General features: G+C 51.5%; 1 pseudogene; it reads left to right on the forward strand.

Annotated features, from left to right (window-relative positions):
• The first annotated feature begins 10,155 nt into the window (after positions 1-10,155).
• On the forward strand, positions 10,156-10,274 carry LOC118609614 (annotated as a pseudogene).
• Positions 10,275-10,489: the final 215 nt, after the last annotated feature.

A 10,489-nucleotide genomic window follows, 5' to 3' on the forward strand; every position in this document is an offset into this window, starting at 1 on the left:
TGGCTGGTATTTTGCGCTCTCTGTTGGGCAAATCACTTCTCTGAATTTCATTAGGATCTGCTCTGGAGTTTTATTTTATTTTATTTTTTTTGAGAGGGGAAACATATTCTCCTTTTCTTCATTTTCCCTGACTCTCTGTGTTGTTTTCCGCACATTAAGTGAAAGAACCACCTCTTCGTGTCCTGACAGGGTGGTCTCCTGTCAGTCAGCCCAGCCCACGCTGCTGGCGCTCTCTCAAACTTTTGTGATCGCCTCAGCTGCCTTCTTTGTTCTCAGTGGCTCCCGGCGGTTGAGGGTGTGCCAAGATCCATCAGCGTCCCGGAGAGGGGGGTCACACTCGGCACCTCGTGGCAGGCGAGGCGGAGGCCAGCCCCGCACGGGGCGGCTGGGGAGGCACGGAGTCGGGGCCCTCCCTGGGAGGTGGGCGCGTCTGCCCGTGCCCACCGTGCTGGGCCCTGGGCTGCGGAGGGCCGCGGGCCGCTCTGAGGCGCGTGCTCATTCACGGTTGTCACCCTCGGGCCGCAGCTCTTCAAGCGTGAAACAGACTCGTCTCCAGGAGAGGCCGGGAAGGGGCCGTTTTCTGCCTGCGCCCCCTGGCCGACCCCGGGAGCCACTTGAGTTGAGTGTGGTTGTACCCACAATGAATTGCTTCCTTGTTTGCCATAGACTCATGGGTCTCGCATACACAAACCCCACTGGCTCTCAGAGCTGGGTGGTTTGGGGGGCCCGTCCCTCAGGTGGGAGTCTGAAGAGTAGGTTCAGTAGACGAGGGATCCAAGCCCTACGCTCCGCAAGGAGGGGCTGGAGAATGGGGGTGCCCTCCCCACTGTGGTGGGGGCGGGGTTTATGGAGAGAGTGTACCCCGGTCTCGCCTGCCCGATTTGGTGAGGGCACTTTCTCATTTGCCTGACAGGTAGGAATCACTATCCCCATCTTTGTGGACACACCGATTCTTACTGTTTTTATAACTCACAAACACATTAGAAATGAAAAAGAAGTTTGAGACGCTTTATGATGAATGTAACTTTACACCGTTCTATATATAATCAGAGCTGCTGCACACACAGAAATCATTTAGTTTTTTATTAACATTATTCATTAAAATAAATTGCAATCATTAAAATCTATGAAAATCAGCTATGGATTATACTAAGAAGAAATGGAATAGTACCTAATTTCAATCAATTAAAATTTAAATTATATTGTAGTTAATAGTCTAGCAATGATCGAGAGAAAAACATGACTGAAAAAAGGAATTAAGACTAAGTTGCATGGGACGTGACGATAGTTTACCTGTGGAAATAAAGCATACGATGACGATAGCGCACAGCCGAGGCCACCTCCAGGTGTTCTGATTCAGCAGGTAAGGGGCGGGACTGGGCATTTATGTTTTTGACACATTCTCAGCAACTCCGCTGCTGCTTGCCAGGGATCAGTCAGTCTTCGAGAGCCACCAAACTTCGGATTCTACGCTTTTCCAGTACAAATCTCAGCAAGCTTTTTTAAAAAAGAAGCTCACAAACTAGTTCTAAAGAGTGCATAAAAATGAAAAGAATATAGGATAGCCGAAACCACCTTGGAAAAAAGGCTAGACGGCAACAGGCCTTAAACCGCCTGGTGTGGAGACGTGTTACGTGGCGGCCACGTCACGTCCTGACGGTGTTTGCAGAGAGACGAACGGACAGGAAACCGTCCAGAAGGCCAGTCCGCCTATGACAGGCTTGGTCAGTGCAGCTCAGCAGGTGCAGGGTCGCCCGTTCAGCAACTCTCGCTCACACTCGCTCACGCCGCCGGGTGGCCACAGAGGAAATAAATAAATAAACCCTGACTCCGAAATCGCGCCGTAAATTAAAATACGCCGGAGAATATCACAGGCCTAAATATAGAAGGCGAAAACCACAAAAATTCTAGCCAGTAACAGAGAGACTACGAATGCTACTGGCAAAAGCTTCTTGGAACGCAGAAGGTGCAAAGCAGAAAAGCAACCTTACGTAGATTCCACCAAAATGCAAAACCCTTTCTCCTCCAAAGAGACAATTAAGGAAAGAAAAGCCAGTGGCAGGGAGAGGATAAGCTCCATTCAGATATTTGACAAAGGACTTTTATACAGAATAAACAATACCTACGTCAATAACAAGACAGCAAAAAAGTTTCGACAGACCCAAACTCCGGGGAAAAGACAGGCAAATGGTCCGTGGACTTGAGAGAAAAAATGCTCAAGGTTATTTATCACGGGGAATTGCAAATAAGAGCACAGTGTGTTTCACCACACCCCACATGGAAGAGTTAAAAGGCAAAGACGGGTGTGCGGAGTGTGGGGGGCAGCAGGGCACGTGGCTCCGAGTTGTGTTTCGGAAGTCCTCTGACGTTAAAGGCGCGCTTGCCACGTGACATGGCAGTTCCCCGCTCGGGTATTCGCCCGAGAGGAGCGACAGTTCTCGGGCCCCAACCCCGAGACGTCTCCGAGTGGCTGGGGAGTTGCTGAGCAAGTCGCCTCGTGTTTATGCACGGGAATAACCGCTCAGCGCGTAAGAGGAGAAAACGCCCGTGCACTTGACGGCAAAAACGTGCCGAGCGAACAGGGCCAGGCAGGAACGCGTGTCACATCCTGCGCGAGCCCGGCTATGTGCAACCCCGGAACTATGCTTCGTGTACGGTGACGAAAGCGAGGTCAGTCTTGTCTGACCGTTGGAGGTGCAGGGACGCTTCCCGGCTGGGGTGACAGGGACATGTACATGCAGGGACGCTTCCCGGCTGGGGTGACAGGGACGTGTACATTCACGCTTGTCCAAACGGACCAAATTGTGTGTCCAAAGTGGCTGTATCACACCGCAGGTAAATTACACCTGCAGACAAGCAGCTCCAAAAGGCAAGGCCCAGAGAATGTCTAGGGTACCACCACCGCGGGAGGCGGGGGGACCGTGGCCTTCTTTTGGAGTCGAACTTTATTTTAAAATATTTTAGAGGGTAAAATTCAATATTACCTCTTGAGAAACCTGTTGAATTTCTAATGACATACATATTACCCTTACATTCATGATATAAATGATTAGCTGAAGATTTTCGAGAAAATTTGCCCTGGTAGGCCATTTATACACGAAACAACATGTGTATGTGTGCAAAATTAAACGGCTCAAGTTTCTCACACTCGTAATTATACTGTGTCATCTTAGGTAGGTACAAAATAACACCCAGTCCACATCCTGATGATATTTGAGCTCCAGAAAACCATCCAATGACAATGCCTCCCTCTGACAAAAATGTTATTATTTTCCCCTAATCTCTCTCCTGCAAGAATGCAAGTATCGTCAATACTTACAACCCAAAGACAAAAAAAAAAAAAAGCCAGAAGAAAGGCCAGGTTGTTCTTTGTCACTCTGACAGTTTAATTTTTGCCTTGGTTAAATGAAAATGGTTGATGGATTTTAATTTCATTTTAGCCCTTGGATTCCAGGGTAAATAATTCATCTCTTATGATGAAATGTAGTCATGTTTCATAATTCCGTCATCGACTGTCACTGTAGCTCTGAGTCCTAAGACCTTTGATCCTTAGAGGGGGTTTAGCAAATTTCCCGGGGCGCCGCGGACGGATACCTTTCAGCAGCCGCCGATCAGCGGGGAGGGGCGCGCTCGGTGCGGGGGCGTCTGCCGCGGTGACCCTCTTTCTGCAGATTGTAAGGACGCGCAGCACAAGCAATATGGCAAGTGCTTCCAGTTGCGATTTATTTAAAACTCGGGAACAGAGAAAACAGGGGCGGAGAGGGAAGCTGCGAAGACATTTTTAAGCCTGAAGTGTAAGCTAGACTCCCGAATTTAGGAGGAGACAGAAGAGCCGAGCGAGGCGTGAAAGAGGGGTGCGGGCTCCCGACACGCAGCATCCCGCGTGAGGAGGTCCCTGGCGCGCCTGCCCCTGCAGGCCCCACGGTTTCCGGGGAGTCCCCAGGAGAGGCCCCAGCAGAGGGGGAGCACATTCCCTGGGCGGGGTGGCAGTCCCTTCGACCCATCAGCAGCTCCATCTCGTGACCGCAGAACCTTTCGCACGTCTCCTCTTCGGGGAGAAGCCAGTGTTTTACATGGCTTGCGGGGGAGAGGAGCGGGAGGCGTCGTTAGCAGCTGGGGCCCTGCAGACGCCAGCGCCTGCCGTGTAAGCCGCGGGTGCGGGTGTGCACGGCTCACGCACGCACGCGCGCACACATGCATGCGCGCACACGGCGTCCCGGAGGCTCCCAGTGCTGGCGGGCAGGTAGCTGTGCGTTCACGTGGCCTCTTCTGCACCTGCGTGCAGGAGAGGGAGCGCGGTCTGGCGCCCCTTCTTCTAAGCGTGCCGATGTCCTCGTGCGGCCCGACCCCAGGCCCTCGCCTAGACCTGACTCCTTCCCAAGGCCTGTCCCCACACACAGCCATGCTGGGGATTAGAGCCCTAACGTTCGGATCTGGAGGGACATGATCACTCACCCTGTAACACAGTATATAATAGATCTCATCCCCGCCGCTGATTTTCATGAAAGTGTGTGCATGTGTGCATGTGTGTGTGTGTCCGTGTGCGTGTGCACACGTGCGTGCACGCGTGTATGCACATGTATATGCATGTGCATATGTGTATGTGTGTGCATATGTGTGTGCGTGTGTGTACGCACACCTGTGTGCGCGCGTGCATGTGTGCGTGTGCGTGCATGCTGGTGGAGGTCGGTGGGGTCATTTACTGCGGTGGTTCACACCCAGGGGATGCCTCCGGGCGTCGGGGTGTGGGCTCCCGGGCGGGGTCCCAGTGGGGGTGTAGGGGCCAGCGCCCGCACAGCCACCCCGCATGCGCAGCGGGCCAGCGATGCGGTGTCAGTATTACATCACTCGATGCCACTCCTTTCCGGCCGACAAGAGCGATCGCCTTTGCGACATTTATTTCCTGATTTGTGTGAGAACGTGTCGGGTCCTCTCACGCGATGATCGCGGGGCGCTGGCAGGTGGGGGGTTGCTCTGGGCGTCTGGTCTCCACCCACCAGGCATCTCGAGGCACGTATAAACGGTCTTCGTGGTCAGTGACCGGTAGGACAGGCGTGGGTCAGAGGGCGGGGCGGGAAAGGGACAGGGGAGAGAGCAGCCACCGGGAACTCGGGCATTGTTGGCGAAACCAGGTGAGCAGCTGACTCTGACGTGCACCGGAATTGGAGCATTGAAGGGGACGAGGACAATCGGGTAGACTGCACACCACACAAAAAGCGGTGACAGCGACGATGACAGTGAGGACTCCTACCTCGCGGTCATGGCTTCGCAAGTGCATAAATATTTGTGACCACTCCCGCCACCTTCAGCTGCATGTTCAGCGCCACCCACATGTTTCCAAGTCGCTGGCCCGTGTTTTGGTCTTAACATAAATGTTACTTCTTTCGTGCTCCCTGGCGGCTCAGCTTTCAGCTCTCTCTAATTTCACTGGGATAAACACAGCCAAGTATTTTCTTCCAAAATACATCCACGGTCCATCCAAGGTTTTTCCTAAGACAGAGTCCCAGGACACCAAGCAAAAACTAAACCATGTAGTGTAAACAAAAGCAACTCCGTTTACAAAAATCCAATGTCAGATTGAGCAGGGGAAGCATGTGTCAACGCCACTCGCCGTCGACAGATGTTACAGGTTGCGGTGGTTTGTTTGTTTTCTTAATCTCCGTCCGCTGCATTTTAAACCTCAGCGAACGTAAGACTCACCTGGTCGGCCCAGGAACACGGATGTTCCCAGGATGCGCGGAGCATCCGACTCACCGTTTGGAGTAACTAATAGGAAACTGCAGCTTTCGCACGATCGGAAGAGAGTGAGGAGGCGGTTTTATACGTGGCTCCCACAGAGGAACCGTTTCGGTCCCAGTGTTTGTCATGTTCGTTGTCCCTCTGCTTACTTTCGACGATAACAACCGTCATGAAGATTAAGCACAGGGCACCCCGATCGCCACAGCTGCGCGCGGGCCCCGATCCCCCAGCCTCTGCGGTCTCGGGCTCTTCCTGCCGTCCCGGCTGCCGCGGGGCCCTCTGGGCTGTCTGGATGTCAGGACAGCTGCCTGACGCAGAAACCAGCAGGGATGTTTCTAATTAGAGCTGATGATCAGCTACTTTGAAAACATTTCAGACACTGTTTACCAAGGGCGATGTACAGATTTAACTCCGACTTCGTGGGAATATGTTCAAGGGAGCGGGTGTCAGGGCCAAGCATTACACAGCCGCTCAAGATTGCCGGTCATTCAGCCACGTCCTCCTCGAGGAAGGTCCTCGTGGGGAGGCGAAGCATCGCTGGAACCTCGCTTTCTGTCGTTTCTGTTGGCGGACAGACATAAAGCCTACGTGTATCGGAGTTACGAACTTGGGGTTGTGCGAGGAGAAACGCATTAGCTTTGGGGGATCGAACGCCTCAGATGCGCCCGGAGAGACCATGTTTCTGAGCCACGATGTGGGAACTCCCCAACCAGGAGGGGCAGAAGTAGATACTCCTTCTGAAGACTTGGCAGTCATAAATTAAAAAAAAAAAAAAAAAACAAAAAAAAAAAACGATTAATTTACAATCGAATAAACTTGTCGGAGTCTTTCATAATTTAACCTGTCAGTTAAATAGAAGAGCTTCGAAATATATTAATTAGGTCAGATTAATTTTCCCTTCTCCTTCGTTTCCTGGTTTCTCGGCTCAGTGGTTAGATATTTAGATGTAAGACGTAGAGGGACATAGATGAAGTGCTCTTGAGTGAGTAGATAATAGAGATAAATATAGAGAGACGCATAAATGTATGTAATCATACAGGTGGGTAGATATAGATGGATAAACATATGTGCACATTACACATACAGATAGTGCTACGATCTTGGCCAAATATACCCAATGGAAACAACAATCGCGTGAGGTCATGGGAAGTACACCGGAAGCCTTTACTCCGGTTCCAGAAATACAGTCGTTGTAGCCATTTTTACTAAAGAGAGAATAAACAACTAAAGAAAAAACTTCTCCATAAGCTAAACACGGAGCGCACTGTTCACGGCGGGTTAGTGTCTGAGCCGGAGAGGACGCTGTAACCTGCGTCTTGCAAACAGCCGGCGAGTAGCCAGCAGCAGCCTCGCCGTTTCCCCCACTGCACGCCTTCCTCGGTGTGTGTGTGTGCGCGTGCGTGTGTGTGTGTGCGCGTGTGTGTGTGTGTTTGCTGAGCTCCTGGGCCTGGTGCACCGCCGGCCAGGGGGGAGTCCCGAGGGCGTCCCCGGCTGAGTCCCTTAGTGACGTGGCGCTCACTGTCTTTCCTCAGTGGAAAATGCAGGCATTCTTGAGCCGTGAGGGATCATTTGCAATTATTTCAAGGCTACTAGGAAAATAGCTAATGACCCAGGGCCCGGGGCTCGCGCCCTCTGCCCCGCCTGCAGCCACGCACGCACCAGCTCCTGGGGGCCGGAGGCCACGCGCCAGGCCAAATGCCAGCGGCGAGAGCAGACAGAAGCAGGCGGTCCACCGCGGGGCTGGGCCACGCACACGCACACGCAGCACATGCACACGATGCACACACACGCGAAGTGCATGCAGCACGCGCACACGAAGCACATGCACATGACACACACGAACCACGCGCACACACACGCAGCACATGCAGCACACGCACGCGCACACGAAGCACACGGACTGAGGGGCCGAGCAGGCTGCGAGCCCCCAGGTGAGATGCCCACGGCGAAACAGCGTATTAGAAACAGGTGGCTCTCCACAGGGCCGGACGCAGGAGAGCTGGTTGGTAGCCTGCAGGACGGGTATGAAGAAAAGACCCTTTTTTGAAAAACGGAAATTTTAACAGACAAAAGAAAACAGCATGGAGAATGGAAAAAGTGTCTCACGAAAGACACGGAGTGTATGTGACCACAGTACCAGGGAGAGGACAGAGGCCAGGGACAGATCGGGATGTCTCAGGTCGCGAAGCTCACAAGTCCCCACCGGCTTCACCTCCAGGATGGCACATTCTGATGAAACGCAAAAATCGAAGGCAGAGAAACTCGCGAAGGCAGCCCGAGAGCCCGTTCCGGGGCGGGGACCGGAGGCCACGTGCGGATTTCTCGCAGAGACCTGGCGGCAGGACGAGAGAGGCGTGTCACGCTCAGCGAGCTGAAGGCCCCGGCGGACCCGGGACGCCCCGCCCCACGAGCGGTCCCCCAGGGCGGAGGGCGGCGCAGACCCCAGGCCAGACCGGGCTGCTCTGCTCTGCAGCTGTCACAAGCCACGCTCGGTGGGGCCCTCCGCGTGGAGAAGGACCAGTGCCAACCAGGAACGCAAAATCCCAGAGACGTGATGGTCACAGGGAGGCCAGACGCACGGTCAGAGTCAGAGCGCCCACCCCGGCAGCAGCGGGGGGTGAATCATTGATTACTCCCGCACGAAGATTAACAGACAAGGAGGTAAAAATAACTACGCAACGATCAGTTTTTCTCAGGTACATGCTGTAAAAAGGTGTGAATTGTGACATCAGAAGCAAAACGGGAGGGGACAAAGTGTCGAGCAGACAACGTGTCATCACCTCAAAATAGACTGATACGGTCAAGCTTGGTGGCGCTGAAAGCGAAAATAATTGATATTATCAAAACGCCCGTTCTAGCCAACGCGATGTACCGAGTCTCTGCAGGACCTATGAAAATGCCGATGGCGTTTTTCACAGAAGTAGGATCAGCTTGGCCAGATAAACTACGGGACACTCGGGGCATTGTTTATCTGAAATTCAACTGGATCAGGAGTCCTGTGTGTTTATTTGCTAAGGCTGGTGCTGCTCGGCCAGACACAGGGGTCATTTATGAGGACGTTTGACCACGGGGTGGGGCGTCTTGGGGACTCCTGGACTCCATGAAACAAGGGCTGGGGAGGACTTTTCTCCTTCATGCATTTTTGAATTTTTTGATTTTCGAGCCATGTAACTGCATTGCCTATTCAAAAAGAATAAATAAACAAAAATAGGTAAAGCTAAACATTCACATGAAAACCATGTACCGTGAAATGAGATTTCTCTTCTATTCGGTCTGTGGTGAAAGCATGCCCCAGCTCTCACCCTGTAATTTGAAAATGTAGATGTCCACCACTCGGTGAAAGCCGAGACATTCTGCGATTTCTCTATGTTCGAAGCCTGAGACTCTCTGGGCTGCTCGGGGGCCCCCTTCAGCAGCGGGGGAAACAAATCAAACATCTGAGGTTCAGGATCGGGGATGAAAGTGTCACACAGTATTATTCTTGAGGCGGCAAGCCCAGCCAGGTTTTTGAAATCTTCCCAAATCCTTCCAGCCTTTGACAGCTTCTCAGATAACTCGCATGGCCAGGCCAGCGCCAGGTGCAGGAAGCCGAGGAGGAGTGTGAGGCGCGGCCCCCGAGTGTGGCAGGCTGCCTGTCAGCACCTGGGGGCTCACGCACACCCACACGCACAGAGACACGTGTGCACGTGAGCGGGCGTGTGCAGGGAACGTGAATTGTCCAGGTGGTTAGCAAGGTGGGTTCTTATCCTAACAAAGCAGACATAACACGACCCACGCCAATGATGCAGAAAGTGGAAAAAAAAAAACAATTTTTAATTCTTTGGTTTCTCATTTTAAAAATAACATCACGAAGCTAACACAATGAGTGATTAACTTTTTGACATGAATATCTTTATCGTTACGTTAAAATGACTTTTCTTTTTCTTTTTTTTTTTTAGATAGAAGGTATGACAAAATTATAATCCGAGGATCCTTAACCAGTAAAAATATAGCTTTCACATCTGTTTCTTTTCTCTTAAGCTTTGATTTTTTTCACGTAAGCAAATGACTTATTTTAGAGGCTCAAGTAACACGAATCAGAAGAGAGATTTTAAGCAGAAAATGTTCGAAGGTATCGTCGCTTGGCAAAAGCACAGGGCAGCCAAGGTAGAGATTTTCATTGTTGGGCATTTTGAAAGAAGAGTTTATAAACGCGATAGCCGTGGTTGTAACTTCCGCCTCATGCCAGCTGGCTCAGGCACCCTCAGACTTTTTTTGGCAAATGGTCAGATACGACACACACTTTAAGCAGCTGGGTTAGTCTGACAGCTCTTACCAGGACCCTTCATCTGTCCTACAGAGACACAAGGCTATTTCATTACAGCCTGATTGGAGAATGCGCACGCATTTATTCCTAATCGAAACACATAACTGTGAGTCTATGGCCGTGCTACCCTGAACAAGCCCGACCCCGTCTGATCTCGGAAGCTAACCGAGGTCGGGCCTGGTTAGTACTTGGATGGGAGACCACCTGGGAAGACCAGGTGCTGGAGGCGTAAATAAATAAATAAATAAAAATAAGGGATTGTGAACTGACAAATTCCTTGTAGTCTGTGAGGTTGACCAAGGGTTGCCTCACCTGAAAAAAAAAAAGAAAAAAAGTAACTATGAAATCCCAAATGAAAGATGTTATAAGTGAAAGCTCATAAATTTATTGTTTTTTCAGTATATGTTTTTCTTTTCTTTTTAATATCCGGTTTAATTTCATTCC

This window comes from Rousettus aegyptiacus, unplaced genomic scaffold, assembly GCF_014176215.1.
Source record: "Rousettus aegyptiacus isolate mRouAeg1 unplaced genomic scaffold, mRouAeg1.p scaffold_m13_p_11, whole genome shotgun sequence".
NCBI classification, from domain to species: domain Eukaryota; kingdom Metazoa; phylum Chordata; class Mammalia; order Chiroptera; family Pteropodidae; genus Rousettus; species Rousettus aegyptiacus.